General features: G+C 43.6%; 1 non-coding gene across 1 annotated transcript; it reads left to right on the plus strand.

The window, feature by feature from the left end:
• The first annotated feature begins 11,747 nt into the window (after positions 1-11,747).
• trnah-gug (transfer RNA histidin (anticodon GUG)) lies at positions 11,748-11,819 on the plus strand. The gene has a single exon. It is a non-coding gene; the product is annotated as a tRNA-His (tRNA).
• The last annotated feature ends 14,856 nt before the right edge of the window (positions 11,820-26,675 follow it).

Here is a 26,675-nt window from a genome sequence, read left to right on the forward strand (position 1 = left end):
ATGAAAACAAACATTACCTACTCAACCCCTCTTCAGAGCTAGCACCTTCCATACCAGGCAACATCCTCAGAAATTTTCTCTGCACTCTTTCATAAACGTGCACATCGTTTTGGTAATTTGGAGACCAGAACAGTACATAGCATTCTAAATGCGGTTGAACCAAAATCTTGTACAAATTTAGCATGCCAGCTCTTATACTTAATGCCCCGTCCAGTGAAGGCAAGCACGCCCGATGCCTTCTTGTCCACTCAATCCAACTGTGCAGCTACATTCAGGGTACAAAGGATCTGAACTCCCAATCGCTCTGCTCATCAACATTACCCAAGGCACTTCTGTTTGCAGTATACTTGGCTCGAGAATTCGGCTTCCCAAAATGCATCACCTCACATTTGACTGGATTCAACTCCATCTGCCAATTCCCCCCTCAATTCTTCTGTCTATCTACGTTCTCCTTCATTATTTGACACTCCCCTATGATTTCTGCTACTCCACCAATCTTCGTGTCATCTGCAAATGTAATGGCGATATTTGGGCCAGCAACCCTTGGAGAATGGAGAATGGCAGCTGGTAGTAATTAGATTTGATGAATAAAATCTGGCATATAAACCCACTCAGTGGAATAGTGTCAAAAAGTTTTAATTTGCTGAAAACCCATTCTTTCATTTCCCTTCAAAAGGGAAATCTGCCGTCCTGAACGAGACCAGCCAATATATGACTCCAGCCGCACAATAGTACGGTTCACCCATAAATTCCCTCTGACTCAGGTCAAGGAGAGTTAAGGATGAACAACAAGTGCTGTTCAGGCTATGATGGTCACATTCCGTGGGAGAATAAGGAAGGATAAAAAAGATTAATGGATGACGGGGATAATTGGGAGTCATTTCAGCGTGGACTCAAATTCAACTGGTTATCTAAACTAAACAGACACAAGGATACCCACGCCGCAATGAAGTCAGGTCCATGCGGGCGTGATCTCCAGGAAGGGATTCAATTTCCCGCTGAAGTGTAAACTCACTTGCTCAGTCACAACTTGGAGATGTCATTCACCACTCCCACATGTGAGAAGGAACCAATCAGGAGACCAACCTGGAGAGTCACCATCAGGTTTACAAATGACAGCAAGGGTCCGATTCTGCTGTTATTTCAGGTATTCATCCCATCCAAAAATGAACCATGTTTGGATGCCCGTTTCCAGTGGAGTACCACTGTTTCCTGATGTAGATCGATAATTCAAACTTAGCTGTAGGAGTCATGCTTTAGAAGTTTACAGAAGATACAACAATTGTTTGTGTAGTTGACTATGATGAATAATTTCAGGGACCGCAGGGATGTAAAAATCAGGTAGAAAGGAAACATGGCGAATGTAACTGAATCCAGACCAATAAGTGGTAATGAATTTGGGGAGTTGAAACAATAACAGTGGGGATTCTGAGTGGTGTACAGGAACAAAGAGATCTTGGAGTGGACATTCACAGGGAGATCGGTTGCTCGAGAGGGTTTTTGGATATTTTCTATTGTTGACCACAGACTGAGGATGATATTCGATCTTTAGCAAGCGCCAGTTTAGGAAACAACCAAAGGAATGTGCACAAATCTGGTCAATGCAAGAGTCATTTTTAAACATATTGTATGATAAAAGGTGGAGGGCTGAAGTATAACTCTTTGACCATCAAGACCGCTTCATCACTCAATGAATTTACCACTGATTCCTCTCCAAGTCATGCTGACATATTCCTTGGAGGGTAATTTGCAAACGGTGACGTTTCAGTGCAACTTCAACCTTGTATTATAATCGGTAAACCTTTTGAACATTGAAGGTTCTGTCAAAAAAACCTGGACGACGTACTCCAGTGAATCTTCTAGGTGGTGCACTCTGCTGCAATTTTGCCTTAGCAATTAAGGGAATAAATATTCAGGTATTGAAGAATGTACAGTTAAGTGACTGCATTGTCGTGGAGGATGTCCAGCCCCTTCAGTGGTATTGAAGCTGCACCCACCTCGGCAAATGGAGAGAGTTCTGTTAAAAATCTAATTTGTGCTTTGTGGTCAACGTGGGCTTCACGGAGACGAGAATTGAGTTAATGATCAAACAAAGTCGACCAACGGACATGTTATACTAGTCAACTTCTTCATTTGGGCGGTCAGGTTCCATTTCTCCTAAATACGAGCACCCAGGACGATGAGACGGAGGAATTCAGTTACAATCAAGCCATTGAATGTGAATCGAATATGATTAGATTCTCATTTGTCAGTGTTATCATTGCTGCATTTGGTCCTTCTATGAGTCAATCCGATTCTAATCGCTTTCTTTCCGATTTCAAGTCCCAATTCCCATCTGCGCCTGAACTTTCAACCCGTTTCCTCACGGAAATTTCTCCACCTGTCTTATTACTTCGTAAGGACGCTGTAAGGGCGGGCCAGCAGAGATTTACAACATGTTGCTAACTCTGTAAAAAAGGAGATTCGTGGTATGATTGGTTAGGCTGGGATTATTCTCCTTGAAACAAAGGAGTTGGAGGGGAGCTGTATAATCACATAATAACAATTATAAACGTTCAATATTCACTGGATCTAGACAGGGTAGATACAGGCATGTGACCTGCCCTATGGTGTGAGGAGAGCACCAACCGACATGAACGTGAACACAGAATTAGGTATTGCCTATTTATTTCAGAAATGATGAGTAATTTCTTTGCTCAGGGGCCAGAAAGTCTGTGGCATTTTTGTGGCACCCACTGTTGAGGTTGAGATGTTGGGTATTTTAAAACTGTGCCAGATAGTTAATCAGAAAGATGATGGAACTTTGTCGAGGTATGTAAGCAGAATCGAGTTGAAGATTATCCGATCAACCATGAGTTCATTGAATGTTGCGGCAGACTCGATGGGCTGAGTGGCATACTTCCACTTTGTCTAACGCCTTATTTTATTCATACGTTCAGAATTGTGAGGGGATGGACTGAAGTGATAGGAAACGTTTATTAAACAGATCAGACAGATCAGGAACAAGGCTCATAAACTCAGGAAGAAGAAATGTGCTGTGGCCTGGGTGCAACAAATTACACTGGGCACAGCACAGGTGGCTGTGTCCAGAAGATGTGATTGCTGAAGAAATTTGGTAGACCTTATACAGTTGGCATGTCAGTGATCACGCTGGATGATGGATCGTTGTATGATTCACACACAGCAGAAATTTGTGGAAGAATGAAAAGTTCGTATCATTGGAGAAGCTTTCTGCGGTTCCGATTCCGACTGACTGTTTGAAATACTGATCAGATCTTTGTGTGAAGTGTTTGTTTAAAATACTCATGAACAACCCAACGGGATAAACTTGTGCTCCCGATCTCTTGTTATCTGTTTCTCTTTCTTTCGATGTAACTTCACAGAAAGACAAGATGAAACGTGGGGCAGAAAGAAAAATGCGTTCTTTCTTATTACAACTATTTAATGCACAATTGAATAGAATGAATGCTCTCGCTCTTCATTTCGATTTTAATGTGGTGTCGTCTGCTCGTCTGCCGTGCAGTGAAGGGCAAGAACAAGATTCTCGACCCAGTGTATACCAGAGGTGTGATGTGCAAAGAAAAACTGCTGGAGCGGTTTGTGAAGTTAGCAACCAGAGTGTGACTCCAATCCGTGAATGTGGAGCACAACAGTATAATAACCCACCACCATACTCGCTCGGTCTCCTCAGCACATTTTGTGGAGGAGTGACATGATACCTCATCAGGTTACATGCAGTGAAAGTCGTGGATGTGAAATTTCCAGAGCGGAATCGAATCCACACCAATGTGTTTCTGCTTTCACCAGAATTTTAATGACAGCAAATTCCAATAAATATCCATGCTGGTATGAATGAACAGCTGTCTTTGATACATTCTGAGTCTGAACTGTGTCAGAATCAAACAGAGAACAAGACTTTTACGTCATATTCTCACCTTCATTTGACTCACAATTACTTCAGTGACTTTTTCTCTCACGTGAAGAAGCAGCCATGGAGAGGGAGATAAAGACGATGTTGTGGCTCAGTGGCCTTTCTGATATGGCTGAACCTGAATTGGATTAAACCGCAAGAAACGCTGTTTGTTCGTTTCATTTTAATTTTGTGGAAGCGTGGCAATGTTCATCGTAATATCGGAAGTGAATTAGATTTATCTCATTGGAACGATTAATGTTGTATTCAAATTTGCTTCGACTTTATTTCAGCTTAAGGAGAATACTTCTTAGAAAAGCAAAGGGTTAAAGTGCAGTTTTGTTCCTTGTTACTTTGGCAGATTTCACCGAGTATTAAATGGACCAAATATCATGGTGTTTGTCCTCACATCTTGAACGCATGTGATTAAAGCACGAAGTCGATCTCCAAGCAACGAGTCACTTCCTATTCATTATGTAATATCTTCCCATCGCAATAAAAAAAATCCGCTCAGTTCCATTTACAGTGGTTGAAGTGGAATATCATGGCAAATCTTTCTAAACATAGAGTTTTGGAATCGAATCTTATTCAGCTGCACATCTTCACGAAATGTCTTTACATTTAAAGTCAACCAAATTAGACACTGTTTCCCCGCAACTTCCGAACGAATACACCACACCCCTACTCCTTTACCTCGCCAGACGCTGTCTCTCTCCTTGTGAAATATATTCCTTGTATGTCACCAAATGTGCCTTTTCAAATATTTTGAAAAACATATTCTCGGAGTGACAGCGATTCTGTTCTTATCATTTCGTTGTCCTTGAAAGGTTTTATTCAAAGTATTTGAATGCCTGACATCTAAAAGTTTAATTACTTGAAAGAGGGAATTTTCCACCCATTTACTCTGTCCAAGCATTTCATAAGCGGAAAAAAACCCACTAAGTCTTCCTTGGTTCAGTGATAACTGTTCTCAATTTTCCAAGAAGACAATTGAATAAAATCTCATCCTCAGTACACCGCGTCAGCATCTTCTCTAATGGCTTTACACCCCAGTAAACACCAACATTATCCTCTCCGATAGAATCACAGAATCCTACAGTGCAGAAAGGGCATTTCAGTCAATCGAGCCGTTGTCGACTCTCTGAAGGTCATCTCACCCAGACCTCGCTCCCCTTCCTATTCCCGTATATTTCACCTGAGGAAGAGTTAGCCCTCCCCCTTATGAATTCAAATAAACCTGTTGGACTATAAGCTGTCGGCCAGTGACTTCTAAACTTGTCCCCACGTTACCCATGGCTAATTCACCTAACTTACTTAATTCACTGCCTGGACACGAGTGGACACTTTAACGTTGTCAATCAACCTAACCATCCCACTGAACAGCAGTGAAAATTACTGAGACAATGTTCCATCATAGTGAACAACTGCTGTATCATTTTATAATGGCTTTATAACCTGGTAACAGCCTCATCAAAACAAAAGAACCCAAATTCAATATATCGAAACGCTACTCTGTCCTTTACAATTTAATTTGTGTTGTGGGAAATGTTTCTGCACTCATATTTGAATGCGTTTATGTTGTTTCTTACTCAGCTTCCTGCTTCTAGTAAATACTTCAATCCAGAACAAGTCTGTCAAATGCTTTTCATTCCAATACAGTCACAAGGCGTAGTTTGCAGAAGTCACGTGTTTGGCCGTTCACTGACACTCTGCCTCCCTGAGAGCTGCAGTCCTTCCCCACCTTTATTTAGGCAGCACTGTCCTTCGTGTGATTTGCCCCATAGAGAATGGAAGGACGAGTATCAATACCCGCCCTTGAAAATGGAGCGACAGTTTTTAAACGTTTATAACTGTCCCCAGCGGAAAATTGAGCCCTGTGACAGGCGGGGACACTACCCATTATACTACCGAGGACAAGAGTGTCAAAGGAGGCCCTTCAACCAAATGTGGCCACACTTGTCAAAAACAACTGCCTAATGAACTGAATCCCATTTCAGAAAACTTACCCCACTGCCTTATATGTCTTGGCATCAAAAGTTCACATCTGAATATTTATTCAGGTTAAAAATATTTCTGCCACTCTGAAAAATGCAGACAGCGTATTCCAAATTCCAACCTTCCACTGGCTGAGTAATTCAAGTAATTCCAACCTTTCGCACATCTTCTCAAAGCTTTCTGTCTTTCTCCTGAAGTCTCTGTCCCCTGCTGATCGATCCCTCCATCAATGGGAAACTTGTTCAGTCAACCCTGTCCATACTCTAACTCATTCATGTCTTGTCCACATCTCCTTTGCACTGCGACAAACACTCCACTCTGTCCTGTCATTCTTCACAACGGAAACTCTTCAGCCCAAACAGTATCCCGGGAAATATCTCCTGCAATTTTCTCAGTATGATCACATCCCTGCTATAATGTGACTTGCAAAACTGCATACAACACACTTGCTAGAGCCCAATGAGCATTTGTTTTAAAATTTCTGGATTAGTATGAGGGCGATTCTGGCTAAGCAGAATTTATTACCCATTCGGAATTGCCCAGAGGGCAGTTGAGACTCAACCATATTGCTATGTGTCTGAAGTCACATGCAACCCAGACCAAGTAAGGATAGCAAATTCCATCCCGAAATGACATCAGTGAAACAGATTTACTTTCAACAATTGTCAATGGATCTATAATAGTCATTAGATTCTTCCTTGCAGATATTTTTTTAATCCAAATTTGACAATCATGGCATGGTGGGATTCAAGCCCGAGTACCCAGACTATTACCTCGGACTCCGGATTATCAGTACTATAAAATTATCACAAGACCAACGCAGAAAGCCATAAAAGCTGATCTTTTCCAATAAAATGTCCTTTCACCAAAACTGCCCTGGGTATTTTCCATGATCCTGATGCTACAATTGTCTCGGGCCAATGACAGTAAAAGCTGCTACATGGGGATTGATTTCACAACCGCGGTATACAAATGGATCGACTTGTTTGAAGGTCCCGATGGTGGGATTGGGGCACGTTCACCCAACAACAGTCACCGCAGCAGCAGCACAGACAGACCAGTATGAATGTGAAAGAGAGTGATAGATTGGCCATTGCCTCAGAGAAATGGGTGGGAGGGACGGAAAGGAGTTTTAATGATCATGGGAAGGAGACAAATCTCCAACAACGGGTGTGTTTGAATCCTGATAAATGAAAGGCAGAGATGTAAGAGAGCGGAATTTGAAGGTAAAACAATTAATTTCTGAGCATGGATCACAAAAAGGACAATGGAGAGAACACTTAGTGCCGTGATTTGATTTCATATCGAGGTTGCCGTGGTCACAATGCAAAATACCGACATCCACGATCACAGTAACCACAGAACAGGATGCTTGCAAGCAGCAATAATTATACTAGCAGAGGAAATATTCGGAAGAACAGCAAATGTACAATATCAGTACTCAGCGAACTGTGACAGACATGTGGGAACTGAAAATGAGCTGAATCTTTCAGTTGGATGTCTTCAGAGGCTGTGGAGATCCCTTGAATGAGAATGTTGAAAATGAGATTGATCGATTTCAACAAAACATCAAAGACTCGGGGGACAGTACAGGATATTGTTGAAATGTATGCTTCAGTAGCATTTTAGCTTAACAACGGCACAGCTACCCAGATCCAACAGGAAATGGGGATGGGAAAGTGTGCGTGGAGTTACTCTCTGGCTCCAGTGATGCAATAGGTGAGCGTCCTGTCCTTCTGTGATGGTATAGAGGCGCACGAAATTCCGCGGTTGAGTGTGCTCCTGCTCAAGGGAATGGTTGTCCCCGTTTATACTATCATAGCGATTTCCGGTTCATCTTTCTAAGACAGCTGAGTGGCACAAGTGGAGCGTGTTGAGCCCTTAACTTTGCAGTGGTGGGTTTAAAAGATGATTTTGCTGTTTGGATCTGTGTTTCTGACACTGGCGGTGGCAGCTACATTTGCTCGCATCAGCTCAGTATCAGTTTCTTCCACACAGTCAAGACTTCAACCTGGAGAAGGTGGTGTTGGGGTGATATTTTAAACTAGTCATCCTTGGGGTTTGGGACACGGAAACGGTGATGTTTACGATCGACGAACAAAACCTGAAATACAAGCCTGACCTCAGGAACAGAGATCATGACTTTAATTTCCTGAAATCCCATTCATTCATGACCCTTATGCAGGGGATTCAACCATCTTCACCCAGTCCTGCCGACGAGAGACTCAAGGACCAGAAAAACATGAGCTGACACTTAATTCAAAAATCTCCACCGCGTGGGGAAGCAGGCTTGTCAGCCCTTCCAGTCCACACGGTACTTCCGAAGCGCATCCCACCAGACCCCAGGGTATACCCTGTCCCATAAGCCTGCATTTCCCATTGTTGATACATGTAACTGGCACATCTTTGGTCTGAGGGAGAAATAAAATCGTAAACACACAGAAAATGTGTAGACTGCCCACAGACAGACACCCGAGTCTGGGATCGTACCCGGGTTTGTGGTGTAGCCAAGCAGCAACGAACGAGGGGCGAATAATAAATGTTGTCCTGACCAGTGATACTCACACCCTGTGGGTGAATGAGGAAGAATGAAAACACATTAACAACATGGATAACAGGATTTGTATCTGTGTGGACACAATTTGAAAGGATCGTTTACCCTGTGTAGAAAAAAGGACATCGATACCACAGAGAAAGCAGAGCAATGTGGGAACTGCTGGTGGGACTCAATTAACCACAGAAATGGAATCTCATTTAATCAGTAACACCGGGGAGAGACCGTTCACCAGTCCCGTGAGTGGGAACGGGTCACTGAGCAAAACAACCTCGGAGACTCCAGCAGGATTACATATCCCATCAGGTGTTCGGTCATGATGTCAATGCGCTTTTAATCCCAACCAGCTGCCTGCTCCATAGCGTCAGTCAGAGTCATACAACATGAAAACAGGCCTGTCAGTCCAACCGATCCATGCTGAACATACTGCCAAACTAACCCATTCCCATCTGCCTCCTCCTGTACCCGCTGAGTGGTGATAATGCCCTTGTAGTTTTATTACTGTGTTGTTATTCCAAAACCCAGCTAATATTTTGGGTACAAAGATTTCAGGTCGTGGCATGACAGATGGTGGAGTTTCAATTCAATAAGAACCTGGAATTGAAGAGTCTCGTGATGACCTGAATCAGTTGTGAGGAAAATCCCAACTGATTCACTCATGCCAGTTCGGGAAGCAAACTGCCATATTCATATGCGCCGTCCCACATGAGACTCCAGATGGATAATACCGTGGTTGAATCTTAAATGCCCTCTGGGAAATAACTGATGTACTCGGCATGAATAAATTTATTTTAAAAATCACACTTTCCCATTCATGTTTGGAATCAATTGTCCATTAAATGTTGCAAACATACCCTCATCCATCACTTCCTCAGCAAGTTAATTACACACGTAAAAGACCGTCCCTAAGAAAATGCCGCACGTGTTTTTTAAAAAAAGATCTCTCTTTTCATCTTAAAACATATGCCCTCTCGTCTTGAAATCCCCCTCCTGGGAAAAGGCCGCTATCGGGAACTCTAAACTTGTCTCTCAATAATTCATAAACTTCTGTCAGGTCGCCGCTCAAACCCCTAACCTAGAGTGAAAACAGTCTCAATACGGAGAAAGTGAGAACTGCAGATGAAAGATCAGAGTCGAGAGTGTTGTGCTGGGAAAGCACAGCAGATCAGGCAGCATTTGAGGAGAAGGAGAATCGACGTTTCGGGGAAGAGAATGATGAACGACACTTGCGCGAAAAAAAAATTCTCCTGCTCCTCGGATTCTGTCTTACCTGATATGATTTTCCAGCACCCAAATCTCGAATCTGAAAATAGTCTCTGCCTATCCAGCCTTTCATTATAACTCAAACCTTCCACTGTCAACAAGCGTATATACCTTTTGTGAACCTATTCCAGCTGAATAATATCATTCCCACAACTGGGCGACCAGAATTGGACATAATATTCCAGAAGAGGCCTCATCAATGTCCTGCAAAACTTCAACATAACATCCCAACTACGATACACAAAGGACTGAGCAATGAAGGGAAGTCGGTGAAATGCCTTTGAACCATCCTGTCTGTATGTGATGCAAATTTCAAGGAATTATGTACCTGCACCCCTATCTTCCGTGTTCTCCAACATGCGTAAAGCCATACTCTTTTTGCTGTACCAAAATGCAGTACCTTCTCTTTATCCAGATTTAACTCCATGTTACATTTTTCAGTACAACGACTCATTGGATTAAGATCCGTTTGAAACTTAGATAATCTTCCTCACTGTCTACAATTCGGGTATCACCTGAAAACCTATGAAGCATGTCTGCAGTGGGTTCCACTGTTTTCTCATGTAGATCAATGATTCCGATTTACTTGTAGTGGCCGTGATTTAGCAGTGTGCAGATCATACAACAGTTAATCATGCAATTAAACATGAGGAAGAAAGCCGCAGACTGCAGGGAGATATTAAACAATTGGAAATAAAAATGGTGAAAGCAATTCATTCCAAGGAAGTGGGTGATAGTGAAGCAAAATTAAACTTCAAACCAGCTGCCCATGCTCCAGTTGTGGCACTCAGCTGTCTCAGCAAGATGCACTGTAGATTGTTGTTATTATAAACGGGAAAAAAAACTTCCCTTCTGCCCCGCCTATGACCAGAAGCACTACCAACCTTGGAATTGCTTGCGCCTCTAAACCATCATAGAAACACCGTTGAGTCACTTGAGCCATCGAGTATCTCTGCAACCTCATTCCCATCTTGATTTCACGTTGGTTATTTGCGACTGCGCCACTCAGTTCCTCTGATTCTGGGGCAGGGAACTGGAACTACGTAGCGTAGTGGTTACTGACTTGTGTGGGGAAACTCGTGAAGTAACCGATGTTAAACTGCATTGCTATTGAAATATACATTTCAACAAAAGCTTGGTAAAAACAATGACTGCAGATGCTGTATACCAGATTCTGGATTAGTGGTGCTGAAAGAGCACAGCAGTTCAGGCAGCATCCGAGAAGCAGAAAAATCGACGTTTTGGGCAAAAGCTCGTCATCAAGAATACAGGCAGAGAGTCTGAAGGGAGGAGAGATATGTGAGAGGAGGGTGGGGGTGGGGAGAAAGTAGCATAGAGTACAATAGTTAATTGGGGGAGGGGATGAAGGTGATTGGTCGGGGGGGGGAAGGTGGAATGGTTAGGACAAGTCATGGGGACAGTGCTGAGCTGGAAGTTTGGAACTGGGGTGAGGTGGGGAAGGGGAAATGAGGAAACTGTTGAAGTCCACATTGATGCCCTGGGGTTGAAGTGTTCCGAGGCGGAAGATGAGGCGTTCTTCTTCCAGGTGTCTGGTGGTGAGGGAGCGGCGGTGAAGGAGGCCCAGGACCTCCATGTCTTCGGCAGAGTGGGAGGGGGAGTTGAAATGTTGGGCCACAGGGCTGTGTGGTTGATTGGTGCGGGTTTTCCAGAGTTGTTCCCTAAAGCGCTCTGCTAGGAGGCGCCCAGTCTCTCCAATGTACAGGAGACTGCACCGGGAGCAACGGATACAATAAATGATATTGGTGGATGTGCAGGTAACAAAAGCTGCACTGTCCCCGGAGTCTTTGATGTTTTGGAGAAATCTATGTATCTCAGCCCTCAACACATTAATGATGGAATCAACACAGCCACTGGGGGAATCGATGTTAAACGGTCAGACCATTCTGAGTTCCCACTTATCTGCTACTGTTCGCTAAGCACTGATATTGTGCATTTGGTGCTCTGCCTAACATTCCTTATGATACTGTACTTATTGCACACCTGGAGTGCGTTTGGATGTGGAATGCCGTGATCGTATAGTGGTTAGTACTCTGCGTTGTGGCCGCAGGAACCTCGGTTCAAATCCGAGTCACGGCAGTGCTTGCTCTATGTATCCCAGTCTTTTGTGAAACACAAAGGAATCAATTGTTTTAAAGTTTTGATTTTCTCCAAGGTGATTTTTTTTCTTCAAGCTCTGCTCGCTCACATCTCTGTGCTTCATTTGTCAGAATTTAAATCCACCCGTTCTCAGAGATTTCTTCCCTCCTACGATCACTTACCGACTTTCCATCCCATACCCCCATTTCATTAATTTGGAGATTCCGGTGTTGGACTATGGAGTACAAAGTTAAATATCACCCAACACCAGGTTATGGTCTTACAGGTTGAATTGAAGCACTAGCTTTCAGAGCGCTGCTCTTTCATCATGTGTTTGCGGAGTCTTTTCCTATTTCACTAAGGCATTGCAGAATCTAATACAGACTCTCCCATTGATACGGATCAGTCTGTGTGTCTGCGTTCATTGTTGCTTCGTGAACGTGCCACAACCCCACCATCGGGACCAGCAGACCAGTTGATCCATTTGGTTACCACTGTTGTGAGATCAATACACATGCAGCAGCTTTTACTGATATGGACCAGATATTATTGCGGGGGCGGGGGGGGGCGGGGGTGAAGCTCAGGAAAATGGCACAGAACAGTATCGGTGGAAAGCGACTTATTTGGATAAGATCAGTTTCACTGCTTTTCTGCAATGGCCGAGCGCTATTACCACTGAACACTGAACTGTTAATTCAGACACCAGGGACCTGGGTTTGACTCCGACCATGCTAGGTGGTAAAATTGGGATTCAATAAATATCTGGAATTACGAATCTATTAACTCCTATATATTCATGTTTAATTGTTGAAAAAAAAATCTGACTTCATTTAAGGAGTGAAACTGCCATTTGTACCTGCTCGGGCCTCCATGTGACTCCAGACTCACTACAATATGGTTGAGTTTCAACTGCCCGCTGTGTAATTCGGGTTGGCAATAAATGCTGCCAAACCAGCGACGCCCTCACACTGTAACAGAATAGAAAAAAAGTTCATTTGGCCCTAGCTAGATGACTGTGTGCAGTTCTGCAATTCAGAGTACTGCATGGATGTGATCGCACTGGGAACGTTGCAGTAGAGATTCACTGGGATATTGTCTGGGCTGAAGAGTTTCAGTTGTGAGGAGAGATTGGACAGACGGGTTGTTTGTCACCGAGCAGAGGAGATTGGAGAAGACATGACTGAGATGTACTAAATACTGAGGGATATTGATAGGATAGACTGAAAGAAGCGTTTCTTATTGATGGAGAGATCAAACACTGGGGCCAAGAAATTTCGGGAAAAGGCAGAAAAGTTTGAGTAGATTTGCTGAAAGGGTCAGAGAGGCGGTAATCATTCTAACCTTAAAAAAATTTGAGATGTTAATTTGTGATGCCAAAACATGTAAGATTATGGGCTAAAGGATGGAATACTTGATTCAGGTCGTTAAGCAGTTGTGTTAGGCAAGTGCGGCCACAACAGGCTGAAGGGCCTCCTTCGATGTTGTTGTCCTCCACAGTATCGTGGTTAGTGTTCCCTCCTGTCACAGGGCTCAATTCTCCGCTGGGGGCATTGTAAAGGTTTTAAACCTGTCGCTCTGTTCCCCAGTGAAGGTTATTAATGCCTGGCCTTCCATTCTCGATGGGACATGTCACAGGAAGGACAGTGCTGTCTGAATCAGCGTGGGGAAGGTCTGCAGCTCCTGGGGAGAGAGAGTGTCAGTGACAGTGCACACACGTAACTTCAGCCAACTGCACATTGTGTTTGTGTTGCAATGAAAACCATTATATAGAGTTGTTCCTGACTGATATGTTTATTTAAAGCAGGAATCCGAGGAAGAAAAGAACAAACCCATTCAGATCTGAGTGAAGAAACATTTCCAGCAGCACTAATGAGGTTGTACAGCGCAGAACCGCGTTTGTATGCATTGAATTCAGGTTGATGGGCGCAGCTTGCTTTCACTCGGCAGAGTTACCAGTATGTAAATGATACAGATAGTGTTCAATGTGATGGTACATTTGCTCAGTGGTTCGAACTGCTGTTAAGTCTGTAGTTTTGGTAGATAGGTCATGTTAAATTGCGCTGATGTGTCCAGGGAGTGAATTCAGTAAGTTAAGTGAATTAGCCATGGGGAACGCAATGATAAGGTCAGCAGTCACACGTTGCTAGGTTTTATTCCAACAGGTTTATTTGAAATCACAAGCCAGAGGCCTGCGGGGATAGAGACGGGAGCTAGGTCTGGTTGAGATGCTGTTCAGAGTCTCCCTACAGACTCGATTGGCTGAACTGCACTTTCTGCATTGTAGGGAATCTGTGATTCGATCAGAGAGGACACTGCCAGCGTTTACTGGCCCGTTAAGGCATTAGAGACGATGCTGACAGCATTTAGTGGGGATGGAATTTTACTTATTTGTGTTTTTGAAAATTTGACACTGAATCAAGGAAAACCGAATGGAAGATTTCCAGAGTATTTGAGGTTTGGCGAGAGTAAATAGTGGTAAATTCATTCTTTCACGTTCGTATATTTCTGAACGTCAGGCTTTCAAAACCATGGATGTAGGACAAATAAATGATGGGAGCAGAATTTCTGTCACTTGGAGAATCCGATTCCAAAATATTTGGAAAGGCACATTTCGAGACACACAACCAGTGAGTTTCACCACGAGACAGACAGCCTGTGGCCAGGTAAAAGTGTAAAAGTGGGGTGTGGGGGGGGAGAAGGTGCGAGGAAACAATATCTAATTTGGACGAATTCAGATGCAAAGAAATATCGGAAACGTCTGCAGCTGAATAAGATTCAGCAAAAAAAAAATCTCAGAGTTTTGAAAGATTTCTATTAATTTTCCACATGAAGCATTTTAAATGGAACTGAGCAGATTTGGTATATTGTCAAGGAAAGCTATTCCACAATGTATAGGAAGTGACCCGTCTCTTAGAGATCGATTTCCTGCTTTAATCCCATGGCTTAAAGGTGGGAGGACAATCGCCATAATGTTGGGTTCATTTGACACCCACTGAAATCTGGCAAAGTAACTGAGCATCAAAACTGGCATCTTGTTTTGTAGGTTAACCTTCTGTTTTTCTCATCAGTATTTTCTTTAAGCTGAAGTAAATTCGGAGCTAAATTGAATGCAACATTTAACGTTCCAATTACATAAATCCAATTCAATTCCGATCATTGGAATGAACAGCGTGAAGTTGCAGCAAAATTAATAAAATGAAACGAACAACACTGCATTTCCGGGAATTTTACCCACTTCAGGTTCAGCCATATGAGAAAGACAATCGAGCTAAAACATCACCTTCACTTCTCTCTCCGTATATACTTCTTCACGTGAGAGAGAAACTGTCTGAAGAAATTATGCGTCAAGACTAAATGTGCGTGTGAATGTGACGGGAATTTCATGCTTGCTGGGTCATTCTGAGAGAGTTCCGACTCGAAACAAATCAAGGACAAGGTATTCCTTCCAAGGACGAGGTCAATCCCTTGGATTTTGCTGGTATTATTATTCTGCTGAAAGCAGAAACATAATGGTGTGGATTCGATTCCGTTCAGGGAATTTCTTATCCCCTCGGTGCACCATATGTGATCTTAATGGGGTCATATGTGAGCCCCTTTGTAATGGGCTGAAGTCTCCCAGGGGTTCAGGCGACGGGTTGCTCTTCCATTGTGCTTGTGTGGATTTGAATCCTTCTCTGGCTGTTACTTCTATGAAACGCAGCTGTGGTTTCCCTTTGTGCCTCGCATCTTTAGGACACTTTGGATGGCGAATCTTCCTCTTGCCCTTCATTGCACCGGAAAATTGTGATAAATCGATACCTCATCAAAGTCGAAGTAGAGCAATTTGTTTCTGTTGTAAGTTACATTGGGATAATGAAAAGGAGGGCAAACGTTTCTATTCTCCTTTCATTCCATCTTGACTTTCTATGAATTTACATCAAATGAAAGGGGAACAAATAAGGAGAGATCGGGTGCAATAGTTTATCCAGTGGGCTTGTAAATTTTAATGTAATACTCCACACAAAGTTCTGATCAGTATATTAAACAGTCAATTGAATTGGAACTGCAGAAAACTTTTCCAATGAAACGAAGTTTTCATTCTTTCACAACCTTTTGCTGTGTGAATCATACCGCGATCCATCATCCAGCGTGATCACCAAGTTGGCAACAATATTAGATCCACCAATTTTCTTTAGCAATCACAACATCTGCAGATACCCATCTGCGGTGCGCCCAGTGCCATTTGTTGTATCCAGGCCACAGCACATTTCTTGTTCATGAACTTATGAGCTTAGTTCCTGATCTGTCTGATCAGTTTGAGAAACCTTTTCTATCACTTCATCCCATCCCTTCAGAATTCTAAAGTCATCAATAAAATAAGGCGTTAGACCAAATGATGTAGGATTGGAAGTCGGCCATTCAGCCCATCGAGTCTGCTCCACCATTCAACGAACTCATGGCTGATCTGATAATCCTCAACTCCATTCTCGAGCATTGCCTCGACAAAGCTTCATCATCTTTCTGGTTAAATATCTGTCTGGCACAGTTTGAAAATACACAACAACTCAGCCTCAACAACAATTTCGGCAAGGAGTTCCACGGATTCACTGGATCCTGAGCAAAGAAATTACTCCTCATTTCTGAATTAAATGGGCAATATCTAATTCTGAGTTCATGTCCTCTGATGCTCTCTTCATACCAGAGGGTGAACCACCTACCCGTAACTACCCTGTCAAGATCCCACGAATATTGAACGTTTATAAATATTATTATGTGATTATAGAGCTCCACTCCCTCTCCTTTTCTTCAAGGAGTATAATCCCAGCCTAACCAATCATTCCACGAAGCTGCATTTTCTCCAGTGTTGGCAACATGGTCATTAATCTCTGCTGTCCCCTGTAGCGTCCTTACATATTATTAAGGCAGGTGGAGACATTTATGTGAAGAAACGGTTGAAATTTCAAGCACAGACGGCAATTGGATCTTGAAATCAGACAGCGACTGGAATCAGATTGGTCCACACAAGGACGAAATAGAGTAATGATCACTCTGACAAATGAGAATTTAATCATATCTCATTGACATTCAATAACTTTACTGTAAACAAATTACCGCGTGTAATCGTCCACAGAGCTATTATTTCGGGGAAAACTGGCTACATAAACACTTTGACAACAATAACATGTTCTTGAGACATTTTTTGATTATAAACTCAACTCATTGTTCTGTGAATCCTATATCGTTTGCAAGGAACAAATGAGACGTGGAATATAACTCTCTCCATTTGCCTAGATGGGTGTAACTTCAATAACACTTAAGGAAACTGGACACCGTCCATGACAATGCAGTCACTTGAGTGTATTGTCTTCAACACCTGCAATATTCATTCCCCTCACCAGTTAGGCGCAATTGCAGCAGAGTGCACCAACTATAAGATGCACTGGAGTAAGTCATTCGGGCATTTTTGACAACCTTCAAAGCTCAACAGTTGTACTGACTATAAGGACAAGGTTGGAAGATGCAACGAAAAGCCACCATTTTCAAGTTACCCTCCAAGGCCCATAGCACCCTGACCTGGAAAGGAATCAGTGAGAAATTCATTGATGAAACGGTCTTGATGGGCAAAGTTGCATACTTCAGCCTTCCATCTTTTATCTTACAATTTTAAGAAAAACGTTGATTTATGCGGTGAGCAGACTTGTGCTCATTACTTTAGCTGTTCCCTAAACTGGTGGTTGCTAAAGTTCTGCTATCATCCACAGCCTGTGGTCAACAATAGAAAATATCCGAAAATCCTCTCAATCAACTGACTCCCCTCAAAATTAGAGTGGTGTTGGAGAAGCACGGCAGGTCCGGCAGCATCTGAGGAGCAGGGAAAATGGACGTTTCAGGCATAACCCCTTCATCAGGAATGAGACTGGGAGCACATGGGATGGAGAGATAAATGGGAAGGGGGTGGGGCTGGGGAGAAGGTAGCTAAGAGTGCTGTAAGTGGATGCAGGCGGGGGGTGAACATGATATGTCAGAGAAGTAGGTGGAGTGGATAGGTGGGAATGAAGATGCACAGGTGGGACAAGTCAGGCGGACGGTGTTGAGCTGGAAGGTGGGAACTGGGGTAAGGTGGGGGAGGGGAAATGAGACAACGGGTGAATTCCAAATTGATGCCATGGGGTTGAAGAGTCCCGAGGCAGATGATAAGGCTTTCTTCCTCCAGGCATCGGGTCGTGAGGCAGTGGCGATACAGGATGCCCAGGACCTTCATGGCATCGGGAGAGTGGGAGGGGGAGTTGAAATGTTTGGCCATGGGGCACTGGGTCGATTCTTGCGGGTATCCTGGAGATATTCTCTGAAGTGTTGTGTGAGAACACATCTCCTCTCTCCACCTTAGAGGAGACCGCATCGGGAGGACTGTATACAAGAAATGGCATGTGTGGAAGTGCAGGAGAAACTTTGATGGATGTGGAAGCCTCCATTAGAGCCTTGGACAGAGTTGAGGAAGTAAATGTGGGTGCAGGTTTTGCAATTCCTGCAGTGACAGGCAAATTTATATTTCCCTCCCCACCCCTATGCACTTTTCACAAAGACTGTTTCCTCCATGGCTACCTAGTCAAGTCCACGCCCTCTAATGACCCACCCTCCCCTCGCGGCACCTTCCCCTGCCACCACAGGAATTGCAAAACCTGCACCCACATCTTCCCTCTCACATCCTTCCAAGGCTCCAATGAGCCTTCCACATCCATCAAAAGTGCATGTGCGCTTCCACATGTGTCATTTATTGCATCTGTTGCTTGCGATGCGGTCTCGTCTACATTGGGGCCAACAGACACATTCTCGGAGACCGCTTCAGAGAACATTTCCAGGGCACCCGCAACATTCAACTCCAACGCCCCATGACCAAAAACATCAATTACCTCCACACCCCACCCCCGTCTCTCCCAAGGACATGCAGTTGCTGAGTCTCCTCCACCGCCATTCCCTCACCACCAGACGCCAGATCTTCCACCTCGGGACCATCAACCTCAGGGCATCAACGTGGTCTTCACCAGTTTCCTCATCTCCCCACGGCCACCTTATCCGAGTTCCAACTTTCTAACTTGGCTCCATCCTACTGACATGTCCCACCTGTCTATCTTCCTTTCCGCCAATCCGCTCCACCCTCTTCTCCGACCTATCACCTTTAACCCCATCTCTATCCACCTCTTGCACACTCAGCTAAATTCTTCCCAGACCCAGTCCTCCCGTTTATCTCTCCACCCTCGAGGCTCCAAGCTTTATTCCTGATGAAGGGCGTTTGCCCGAAACGTTATTTATTTCTGCAAATCGGATGCTGCCTGACCTGCTGTGCTTCTTCAGCACCACTCTAACCGTGATTCTGATTTCCAGCACCTGCAGTACGCACTTCCATCCATCTGATTCCCCTGTCCATTGATCTTGAATAGGCCGTTGATTAAATTCCCGCATCATTTCCCTGCTCTTATATTCCCACCTGCCGTCAAGAACAGAAAGTATCTCCAACCCATCGAGACCACTTAATCCCCTGTCCAATCACCTTCAAACATTCGTGAATGCCTACTCCAATTTCTCTTTTGTTACTGTTAACAGTCACACTTTTATCATTGTTCCTCCCCAAATTCATTATCACCCACTTCACTGGACTGAATTCCTTTCAGCCCATTTTCTTGCCAATTGTTCCCAATCTCCCTGAAGTCTATGACTATCTTCCTCATGGTTAATGACATGACTAATTGTCACATGGTTTGCAAACTGCGAAATGATGGCCACGACAAATAATTAAAAATCGTTGACCTATATGAGAAAACAATAGAACTCATCGAAGCCATGGTTCATAAGCTTGCAGAGGACACCAGAATAGGAGACTGTAAAGAAGGTGATCTAAGATTCCAGAAGGATCTTAATCCACTGCGTCTTTCGGCTGAAAAATGTCACATGAAGTTCAATCTGGATAAATGGAAGGTATTGCATTTTGCTACATCAAATATGAGTAGGGCTTATACAATTAATGATCGGGTGTTGCATCGTGTTGTGGAACACAGAGTCCAGGAATGCAAGTACATAATTCATTTTAGTTTGCTTCATATATAGACAGAATGGTTAAAAAAATGTCATCTTGCCTTCGTTGCTCAGTCCTTTGAGTGTAGGAGTTGGTACGTTATGTTGAAGTTGAATAGGACATTGGGTGATGCGTCTTCTGGAATACTGTGTCCAGTTCTTGTCGCCCAGTAATAGCAAGGAAATTATTCAGCTGGAGTAGGTTTAGAACAGGGATACCAGCGTTTGGCTAGTGGGGAGGGTTTGTGTTATAACGAAAGGCTGGATAGACTGAGAATATTTTCACTCGAGAACTGGAGTTTGAAAGGCGACCTGATAGAAACTTATAAATAATTGAGACTTCGGCTTGAGTTAACTGTAACTGTCTTTTCTCCAAGGAGGGGGGACTTGCAGACGAGCGGGCAATTGTTTAAAGTGAAAAGATGGGTTTAAAATAAGACATGAGAGGCTTTTTTTTAACAGAGGATGGTTTATGTGTGCAATTCACTTCCTGAGGCAGTGATGAATGAAAGTACATTTACAATATTTACAGGATATTTGGATCGATAAATGAGTTGGAAAGTATCAGTGGGATTAACAAAAGCTATTCATTCATGCCTAGTACATAATTTATTGCCCAGAGGGAAGTTCAGAATCAGCCACGATAGTATGGATCTGGAGTCATATGCCAGCCAGAACAGATAAGTATGGCAGTTTCCTTCCCTATCAGACATTAGTGAATCAGATCTACAACAACTGATTCAACATCTTCATTAGACTCATCAACTCTCGGTATTTATTGAAATAAAATTCCAGCATCTGCCATGTCAGGATTTGAACACGTGTCCACAGAATTATATCTGGGCATTCATATTAACAATGCAGTAATAATATTACAAGGGTATCATTAACCCTGAGCCATTACAGGTGCCGTCAGATGCGACTCGTTTAGTTTGGCATTACGTGCAGTATGAGCTGGAAGGAGTGAAAGGCCTGTTTTCATGCTGCATGAGTCTATGACTTTGACTCTATGAAACCGGCAGCTGGTTGGGATTAACAGCAGCATTGACAGTTTAATTGACCTCCGTTTGGTACATGTAATCTTGCTGGCTACGCTGGAGTTTTTATTGGCCATTGAGCCCTTCACACACACGGGACTGTTGAACAGTCTGTCCCCAGTTTGACTGAGAAAATGAGTTTCCACTGCAGCAGGTATTTGAATTCCGCATTGCCCTGGTTTCTCTGTGATATCGGTGTCTTTGTATCTACCCAGGATAAACAATTGGTTCAAATCATGTCCACGCAGACGGAAGTCCCGTTGTCCATGTTGTGAATGTGTTTTTATTCTTCCTGATACACCCACAGGGTGTGGATGTCGCTGGTCAGGACAGCATTTGTTGTTCATTCTGATTCGCTGCTGCCTTGCTGCACGAGAGACATGGATTCGATCCCGGTCTCGTTTGATTGTTTGCAGTTTGCACATTCTCTCTTTGCTTGTGTGAGTTTCCTCCCACAGTCTGAAGGTGTGAAGGTTACTGGGATCAGCCATGGGAAATGAAGGGGAACGGAATAGGTATGGAGTGTGCGTCTGATAGGATGTCCTTCGAAGGGATGGTGTCGACTGGAATGGGACGAACGGCCAGCCTACCCACAGTGTCGGCATTCTCGGATTAAGGGTAAGCCATGTTGTTCTGCACCTGGAGTCACAGGTAGGCAGGATTGGGTAAAGATGGTAGCATCCCCTGTATAAGGGCCATGCATGAATGGGATTGCAGGAAATTAAAGTCATATTCTTTGTTCCTGTGGTCAGGCTTCCATTCCAGGTTTTATTCGTCGAACTTTACCATTACCACTTCCGTGTCTGAGTCCCCAAAGATGACTCGTTTATTATATAACCACAACACCACCTTGTCCAGGTTGCAGAATTTACTGGGAACAAGAAGCTGCTCCTGAGCTGATGCAAACATAAGCAGCTGCTACTGCTAATGTCCAAATAGGAAAATGAAATTTCGAACATTGCCACCCCAAATGTAAAGGTCCAACACGCTTCAGATGCGCCAATCGGCTGTATCAACAACATGTATGGCTATAATGGGGGCAAGTATTCCCTTCCGCCCCGCTTTTGACCAGGAGCAGTCTCAACCTCGGAAATACACGCGCCCCTCTCCTGTCATTCCATCCCAACTTCCAATTGGATCTTCGTGGCTGCTTCACACAGTTTCCCTGATTCCGGGTCTGGAACTGGAATTAAGTGTGATTGCCTGCAGCAGTTGGTACTGCCTTGTGTGGGCAAAGTGATGGAGTAGCCGATGTTACACTATATTTTTTTAGATTAGATCAGATTACTTACAGTGTGGAAACAGGCCCTTCGGCCCAACAAGTCCACACCGATGCGCAACCCACCCAGACCCATTGCCCTTTATCTAACACTAGTGGCAATTTAGCATGGCCAATTCACCTAATCTGCACATTTCTGGACTGTGGGAGAAAACCGGAGCACTCCACACAGTCAGCTGCCCGAGGCGGGAATTGAACCCCGGTCTCTGGCGCTGTGAGGCAGCAATGCTAACCACTGTACCACCGTGCTGCCCAAATAATGTTATTGAAGCATACGTTTCAACAATATCCGGCACTGTCCCATGAGTTTGGAGAGTTTCATTAATCCCATTCTCCAGTACTATTATTCATGGAATCTCCACAGACTCTGGGGACGTTAAAGTTAAAGATTCAGCCCATTCTCAGTTCCCATATGCCTGTTATTTAGTCCTGATATTGTGTATTCTTCCTTACATTTCCTCTGCTAGCATAGCGGCAGCTGTTTGGACGTGTGGTCTGTGGAGTGCTGCAACCATTTAGTATTTCGCTTTCTGCGTTGGGATTGCTGAAACTTCGTATCGAATCCACATCATAGCGGTCAGTTCTCTCAAAGTTTTACTTTTGATGAAACACGGTAAGAAATAACTCGTTTTTCTATGATAATGTTCTCCGAGGTGATGATTTGTTTTCCATCGAATTTTGTTCTCTGATATTTCAGCGTTTCATGCATCAGGATTTAAACCCAAAAGTTCTCGAAGATGGCCCTCCCTCCCACTCGCCCTCACTCTTTTTTTCCGTCCCTCGTCCCATTTGACTGAGGCATTGCACAATCTAACATAAACTTTCACGTTGATACCGTCCAGTCTATGCCATTGCACTGACTGTTGCTGGGCGACCATGCCCCAATCTCTTCATTGGCACCTTCAAATCATTCGATCCGTTTGGATATCGTGGCTGTGAGATCAATTCTCTTTGAGCAGCTTTTACTGACATGGACCAGAGATTATTGGAGCGTGAGGCTCAATAAATGGTCACAGAGAATAATTGGGGAAAACAGACTCTATTGGAAAAGGTCACCAATGAAGGCTTTCTGCAATAGCCTACTGGTATTATTGCTGGATTTTAACACAAAAGGCCAGGTCACAATCTGGTGAGACTGGTTCGATTCTCACCACACCACGCCGGTGGTAGAATAGAAATGCAAGAAATATCTCCAATTAAGGAACCGCTAAACCCGTTGTCTGAAAAGGTCATCTGTTTCACGAAAGGCCTTGAGGGAAGGAATCTGCCGTCCTTAACTTCTCTGGCCTCCATGTGACTCCAGACTGCTCTGAAATATATGCTGCAGATCAACACCGCATGCTGATGCAGAATGTAAAAAAAGGTTCATTTGACTCTAACTAGACAATTGTCTGCAGTTGACAGGAGTCCAGGGATGTGATCCATTTGGGAAAGGAGCAGGAGAGATTCACTTGGATAGTGTCTGGGCTGAAGAGATTTGGTCATGAAGAGAGACAGGACAAACTGGGGTTGTTTTTCACGGTGCAGAGGCATTTGTGAGAAGGCATGGTTCAGATGTACAAAATAATTAGGGGTATGGATAAGGTAGACTGAAAGTAACGTTTCCCATCGACGGAGAGATCGATCACGGGGGGTGGGCAGAAATTTAATGAGAAAGACAGAAAGGTTTAAGTAGATGTGCAGAAAAGCGTTATAGGTCGGCGTGTGTTGGAATTTGCAACACTCTGTCTGTAAGGGTCAGAGAGGCAGGAACCCTGAGAATCTGAAGAAATATTCAGATGTGAATATGTTCTGCCAATAGTACAAAGCTATGGGCTAAACGATTCGAGTTGTTAAGCAGTTGTTTTTGACAAATTGAGTCACAACGGGCTGAGGGGTCTCCTTTGAAACTGTTGTCCTCGGTAGTATAGTGGTTAGTGTCACCGCATGTTATGCGGGAGATAGGAGCTCAATTCCTCGCTGGGGCAGTGCAAATGTTTAAAAATTGTCGCTAATTTCTCAAATGCGGGATATTAAGGCCTGTCCTTCCATTTTCCATGGGACATGCCACAGGAAGGACAGTGCTACAGACGCTGCTCCAGATGAGGTGGGAGCTCCCATCCCTGACAGCTCCCTCATCTCTATACCATCATAGAATTAATGCCCACTGACTATTTTCACCACTGGAGCCATTGGTGGAATATACACACCATGATACCCGAATCTTATTTTTCATCACCACCGAATCATACTAAAATTCTTCCTTTCTTAAACCTTATTTAGCATGTGCATATTGCAGTCAATCCGAAGTAAGATAATGGTGTTAATTGACGTATGTTCAATAAAAATTACATCTTAGTTTTCATGTTAAGTAACTGCTACTTAAAAAGGACAATGTTTGTCATGAAATCACGTTTTATTCCGTGTGAGTGAACGTGATATGTATTATTTAAATTGAACTTGTTCGCTGTGTAAAATGATGAAGTAGATCTCAATTTCAAAACAAAATTGGTATTGTTGTCATCCATCTTGAAATGTGGTCATAGAGATGTACAGCATTGAAACAGACCCTTCAGTCCAACATGCCCATGCCGACGAGATGTCCCAACCCAATCTAGTCGCACCCGCCAGCACCCGGCCCATATCCCTCCATACCCATCCTCTTCATATTCCCAGTCAAAGCCTCTTAAATGTTGCAATTGTACCAGCCACCACATCCTCTGGTAGCTCATTCCATACACCTACCACCGTCTGTGTGAAAACGTTGTCCCTTAGGTCTCTTTTATATCTTTCCCCTCTCACACTAAACCTATGCCCTCTAAGTCTGGACTCCCCGATTCCAGGGAAAATACTTTGTCCATTTATCGTATCCATGCCCCTCATAATTTCGTAAACATCTATAAGATCAGCCCTCAGCCTCCAATGCCCCAGAGGAAACACCTCCAGCCTGTTCAGACTCTCCCTAACGCTCAAATCCTCCAACCCTGGCAACATTCTTGGAAATCCTTTCCGAACCCTTTCAAGTTTCACAATATCTTTCCAACAGACAGGAGACCAGAATTGCACGCAATATTCCAATAGTGGCCTAACCAATGCCCTGTACAGCCGCAGCATGTCCTCCTAACTCCTGCACTCAATATTTTGAACAAAAAAGGAAAGCATGGCAAAGGCCTTCTTCCCTTCCGATCGACCTGCGACTCGACTTTCAAGGAGCTATGAACCTGCACTCCAAGGTCTCTTTCTTCAGCAACATTCCCAAGCCCTTATCCTTATTTGTATAAGTCCTGCTAAGATTTGCTTTCCCAAAATGCTGCACCTTACATTTATGCGAATAAAACTCCATCTGCCATTTCTTAGCCCATTGGCCCATCTGGCCAGATCCTGTTGTAATCTGAGGTTATCCTCTTCGTTGTGCACTACACTTACAATTTTGGTGTCATCTCTAACTTACTAACTGTACCTCTTATGCTGATATCCAAATCATTTATGTAAATTATAAGAAGTAAAGGACCCAGCACCGATCGCTGTGGCACTCCACTGGTCACAGGCTTCCAGTCTGAAAAACAACGCTCCACTGGCACCCTCAGTCGTCTACCTTTGAGCTAGTTCTGTATCTAAATGGTTGGTTGTCCCTTTATTCCATCTAACCTTCCTAATCAGTCCTCCATGAAGTCCATATACATCACATCTTCTACTCTGCCCTCATCAATCTTCTTTGTTACATCTTCAAAAAACACAATCAAGTTTGTGAGACTTGGTTTCCCATGAAAGCCATGTTAGGTATTAGAACGAAACGTCTGTTCATAACATTCGTTTAAAGACACTTTAGATGTTTATGCTGCATTAATCTGTGGTTATTGATCCACAGTTTACGTTCACTTCCTGCAGTTAACATGCTGATTTCTCCAGTTGTTCATAGTTCAATGTGATGCATCCAGTGTGTGCATAACGAGAGGGAGCTTGCTTCCCACATCTTGTGTTTATCTGTGTCTTATATCCAACCTTCATCAATGGCAAGAGTAAGGGGGAAAGGGCGAGATCAATGTGTAAGTCTGTCCATGCCAATCACGGCACCCACATCGGCAATTCTCTACTGTGCATTCGCAGACAGTTTTCTGTGCCGCTACACCCACCCCCTGCACCTTTTGAAATATCTCTATTATTTTGTGGTGTCTCTCTGTGCTCTTATCACCAAGATGAATCACTTCTACCCTACCTGCTTCAGATTTCATGTGACAAAACACTCATTAAGAATCCCACAGCATTAAAGATGCACATCGCATCTCTCGTTATTTGGTTTCCCTGGATCTCTTTCATAAGATTAACGTTCACAGCAACTTGACTTGGAAAAGAAAATCGCGTTCCTTTTTTTTATCCCATTTCGGTCTACATTTCGTTAAGTTCAGGCATCAGTCTCAAATTATTCTTTGAGGTTTTATAATCTGGTCGATGCAGATAAACTAACCATTGGAGTTCCAATTCCAATAAGACAGTGTGATAATCCGAAAATAG

The sequence above is a fragment of the Chiloscyllium punctatum genome, chromosome 18 (assembly GCF_047496795.1).
Source record: "Chiloscyllium punctatum isolate Juve2018m chromosome 18, sChiPun1.3, whole genome shotgun sequence".
NCBI lineage: Eukaryota > Metazoa > Chordata > Chondrichthyes > Orectolobiformes > Hemiscylliidae > Chiloscyllium > Chiloscyllium punctatum.